Source organism: Morus notabilis, unplaced genomic scaffold (genome assembly GCF_000414095.1).
Source record: "Morus notabilis unplaced genomic scaffold, ASM41409v2 Scaffold2061, whole genome shotgun sequence".
Lineage (NCBI taxonomy): Eukaryota > Viridiplantae > Streptophyta > Magnoliopsida > Rosales > Moraceae > Morus > Morus notabilis.
The window spans coordinates 1-5557 of NW_010362492.1; the positions used below are offsets into that span (position 1 = coordinate 1).

General features: G+C 35.6%; 1 pseudogene; it reads right to left on the bottom strand.

Annotated features, from left to right (window-relative positions):
* Positions 1–5134: 5134 nt before the first annotated feature.
* LOC112092333 lies at positions 5135–5554 on the bottom strand (annotated as a pseudogene).
* Between the last annotated feature and the right edge of the window lie 3 nt (positions 5555–5557).

The following is a 5557-nucleotide window of genomic DNA, read 5'->3' on the forward strand; positions in this document are numbered from 1 at the left end:
ATGCATCCCCTATAAAGATGCTATAATAAATTATGTTAGTGCAAAATTAAGAACATGATTTATAAATGAAACTGATTGGCAAATTGCCGAATTTTTGTATAACTTTTTAGGTAGATTTCACGAAGTTACCTTAAAGCTTAGTGGAACTTATTACCCAACTTCACCATTAGCATTAGGAGAACTTTTAAGAATGTCTATTTTATTTAGTGAATTTAGGACACACGAGGTTTTAGGAGTTCTTATCGCCTCTATGGAAAAGAAGTTTAAAAATATTGGTCTAAATTACCCGTGTTGTATGATTTCGGTGTTATTTTTGACCCTAGATTAAAATTAGAAGGTTTAGAAAGTGGATTAGATAACTTAGGTGAATTTTTAGCTATTGACACTATGGACCAATTTCCTATTATAAAGGAAAAAATATACTCTCTATATATCTCTTACGAAAGTAGGTTTAGAAACACACCTCGTGTTGAACAACCGCAACAACGAGACGACAATCCGCATTCATTCTTGAATGTTTTCGGGTTGTCTAAGAAGAAGAAGAAGAAGACAACGACGAGTCAAGGTCAAGAAGAATCTGGGAGTGGAAGTGGATCTTCATCAAGAGGTGACGACAGATTCAACGAGTTAATGGCGTACCTGAGTGAGGGCTTAGTTATAGACAGTAGTGAAATGTTTGATTTGGTTGAGTGGTGGAGGGCACGAGCATTAACTTGGCCGATCCTAACACGACTGGCAATGGATATTTTTTCGATCCCGGTCTCCACTGTTGCAGCCGAACAAGCATTCAATACAACTAGCCGAATACTTGAAGAACGGAGAAACGCATTGCAGCAGGATATTGTTGAAGCTTTAGTGTGCATCAAGGATTGGGACCATTCTGACCAACGCTTACACGATACAATCTCACCGGCAAACCAAGAATGGATCGACGAATTTAATAGATTAACTTTTAATTTTTAAGATTATCCTTCTGCTTCAAATTAAATTTTATTATTGTAATTTGTAAATATTTATTTACTTTGTAATTTCTAATTTGTATAGTGTTTATTGTAATCTTGTATAGACTTTGTAAGTTCGTCAAATTTGTAATTCGTCCCACAATGATTGCACTCTTTTTTCCTTACCAAGTTTTTATCCCAATTGAGTTTTTCTTGGTAAGGTTTTTAATGAGACAATCATGAATTACAAATTTAAAAATTAATGAAGAAGTAATTTTTTTTATATAGTTCGTGTGTTCATTTCATATTTCAAATTGTAATATACACATTGTAATTATACAAATACTTATTACTTATACAACATAAAAATATAATATAAAAAAAAAATTTCGGGCAGCTGGTCGGGCATCGAGCAGCCCGACCGGGCACGGGCAGGCATCCTCTGCCCGAAGCCCGTCCATGGGCAATTTTCAGGTCGGGTCGGGTTGCCTGAATTTTTGGACAGTTCAGGTTCGGTCATCGGGCAAAAATTCAGACTTTTCGGTGGTCACGGGCGGCCCGTCTAAAGTTTCAGCACTGTGCTGAGGCTCCATCCATATTGTGGGGGAATGTGTGTGACGACCCTAACTTTTAGTCATCATCCTATGCTCATAGTTACCATTTCTTAACCTCTACCATTTACTAGTTATAACTTCTTAAAATTTCAGGCCATTTTTTTTTACCATGTACGTTAAAATGTTATAACATTTAGCTAGCATTCCGTTTTTAGCAATTCCTAAAATGCTGTAGCATTCTGACAGCATTCTGTTACATTAGTCATCAAAATACATAAACACTATTTTATTTTACATATAAAGTTCAGCAGCGTTTCCAAAACACGTGATGCATCCACAACCCACTTGCCCACATTCCACTACTACATCCTCTCTGCATGCCCAACAACAAGTTTTAGGGAGCCGCTGCCTTACCCATGCTTCCTACAACACAAACAAACTTAATGAGCTTTCGCTCATCAAGTATCAATAGGTCATAACATATACAATAATTATGCATACCCATATATGCATTTATGACATATATCCTAATACATTATGTACTACTAAAACGTATATGTTTTATGTTCTTCTTCTTTCATTTCATACTTTGTTCAGCTTTCATCTCATTATAGTAGTTCATATTGTATTTTTACGTTTTGAACGACTTTCATTTTTGTGTTTCTCATTCTTTTCATTCTTCTTTACAGATACCATTCCGTTATATGGAATGGTTTTTGTGTTTCATTTTCTTGTCTTTTACTTTTTATGGGCCCTGTCCTGTTGTACCATAGCGCGCATAACCAATGAGGAGTGTGGTAGCTAACCAATCCAACTCAGTCACGGTTACATATCTTTCATAGTCTCATAATAACCTTTCCTTCGAAGGCTGGTACAAACAGGACGTTTAGTCTCTTACCGTTTATCAATTTTCTCATTGAAACGGTAACTTTAGTTAAATCTTATGAATTTGTGCATTTTTGAACAATTTAACATGAGATTAACTTTTTAATTAAAGTTTAACTCTTTCTCGTAACTTGACCTTGACTTATCATCGATAAATACTTAACATTGTATCTATCTAACATTCAAAATTCTACAATATGCACAAATTTTGTGCAACATAGAAAAGTAAGCTTGTTTGCAATATAGCCATAGAAAAACTATTGTACTTACAGAAGTTTCGCTAACAATGCGTCCTTTGTCTCCCTTGCTGCTGTCCGACTTCAACCGTTAATCGGCCCTATTGCATAAATTTTTCGATTGTTAGATTCAAAATCTAAGATCAATAATTACATTGAAATTTACGTCAGAAAGATCAACAATCCTTATGTTTGGTATTCGACCTCAAACTATTTCCTATCTCAAGGATTTGCACTAAAACCGTGCAAATTACTCAGTCATGGGCCTAATTTTCAGTTTCGGTCCAAAACTGTGAATTCTCGTTGTGTTCGGTTTCTAACCATCACTGATTATCAAAACATCTTTAGTTTCACACTTTAATCCCATATTTCTCTTGAAATCCAGTTTTAGTTTACATTACTCAAACTAAATTTCGGTAGAGTTTCGCCTTATTTTTCTCATTTCCCGAGTTTTCAATAACTCGTTCTACTTTCGATTCCGGTACCTGGAGTCAAGATTCACATTTCTGAACACAGATTCCAACATAATATTTAACAAAAACATATGTTCTTCCTCAATTGAGGCTCACCGCGGATTTCTAAAGAAAATCCACCAAAACTTCGTTCAATCATTTTAATACTTACACCGTTAGACTCCTATTACGATGCTCTACAAAACCTCGGTTTTGATTTTTACTTTAACGGAAGTTTTTCGAGATAGGTTACTATTCATCTTACTCAAGAAATCATAGTATTCACATTTTTAAATCCGAAATCTTACCTCTAGAAGTTGAGGTTTTCTGCTATAATGCCTCAGGTTACGTTTCTACCGGACTGAATGGAAGAAATTTCGGTAAAAATACTTGATCTTCCTTGATTTCCCTTTCTCCGTCTCTATCTCTAATATGTTTTCTTTTTATTCACTCTCTCACGTTTTTCTTTTCTTGCTGTAGGACATACTATTCAATGCCCACATAGTATCTCTCTTACATGTGCATAAGCTTGAGAAAGTTTTCGTTGTTTTAGTTTCTTATTGCCAAGAAGGCACGTGACTCATCAAGGCTAGTAATTGACTCACCATACCTATTAAGCATGTGTTGGCACTATATGTTTACATCCAAAAGTTGAGTAACCACTTCATGCATGCTTAATTCCTTTAATATGTATACCAAGTTTTCCATCCATTTCACTTTTTTTTTTTGGCAAACTCATATTCACCTCACGTGGTACTCTTTTAAGACTTTTGGTCAGCCACACTTGGGCAAAGAAGACAAAAGTAGCTTCTAATGTCTCCGTGGGACTCTTTCAAAGACATTAATGAATATTATAATATTATTTCTAATAATATATAATATTACTTTCTAAATTAAATTAAAGAAATTAATTTAATTTCCATAATTTAATTTTACTAGGTCTACTTAAGTTTAACCCTTAATTTGACTGGTTCTATGTTCCTCACATTTTTCTTGTCGAGACCTAACTTTCCGTTTTTCAAAACGAATTTCTTTCTGGTACCGATAATTTCACACCTGGTACAAGTTCTAGACTGCTTTTCTGGACTGCCGAGCACCCTGAGTCAAATTTCTCATATTCAACCCATTTCTCTTGGGTATCTCATTAGTCAATTTCTTTTTCTGAAATTATCATTGTAATTGATTCAAAATTACTCAAAATGCGTACCCTTACGGTATTCATTTTTTTAGTAGTTTCCCGCTTTAACTGACTCGGGAAAATTCTGTTTCAAGAACTTTTGCTATTTTCCTTCTAATGTTTATACTCTTTTTTTAGCTGGTCATTTGCTCACATACTAAATATTTTAGTTTTTCATAACTAAAATATATCCGCTAAAATTTTTAACTTTTAACTAATATCTTACTATTCATAAGTGATATTTAAGAATTTCCTTTATAAGAATATTCGTATTATAACTTTACATATTTCGAGAAATTCTACCCCGTACATAAAGTTTCTACATAACATTTTCTTGATTACATCAAAATTCTACTACTTCTTATTCCGAAAATGATTTCTGTCAAATACCAGACTGTCCAAATTAGATCTAAATTTTTTCCGGTCATTATAATGTGTGTGCATGTATATATATATATACACACACGCTTGTATTAGGGCCTATATATATATATATATAGTGATGTACCAAACACAAAGCCTGGCTAGATCCTTGTGGGGAACAGATACCAATTGCCTTCTCAGGAATTCAAACGAGTTTGACCAGTACAGCTACTAGTGTGTATACACACACATATATTTATGTATATGTATGTATGTATTGAACTTCAAGAGTCCAATGGATAAATATCATAAATACAAAGATAAACGGATAACAACATGAAAATTATATCATATTATGATCAATATCTATGTATATATACATAGAAATGAGCGCTTACATGACAAAATGAGTACGCGCGTCGTAGACACAAACATTATCTTAAAACACAACAAACAGCAAGTAAATTCCAACTAGGTGAAGTAGGTGCATAACTCAATTCACCTTTTGCCATATACGAATTCAATTTCAAGCAGAAGGATAAGAAGCTTCCATGGCAATCCCACAGAGACCTTCCTCAGCATCAACATCTCTCTCCATTCTAATATATCCCTCCTCACCCCAACTCGAACCCCACGAGTTCTTCACCAACCAATACTTCGTACCGTCCCCGGTTTTCCCGTAACCAACGGCAGTGACACCATGGTCAAGTTCCGTCCCGCATTCTCCGGTGAAGACTCCGCTCGATTATAACGGGAAGCCCGCCCCGCCGGCATCGATGGCGACGGAGACGGGCTGGTTGGCGACTGCCTTTTGCAGCGCCTTCTCGCTGTTGGCGGGCACGTCTTCGTGGCCGGTGATTGAGGCTGCATGGGAGGATGCTTTCTTTGTGTTGCAGGTTCCGTCGACGCCCTTGTAAGGGTACTTTGATTCCGTTGTGAGGCCTTCGTT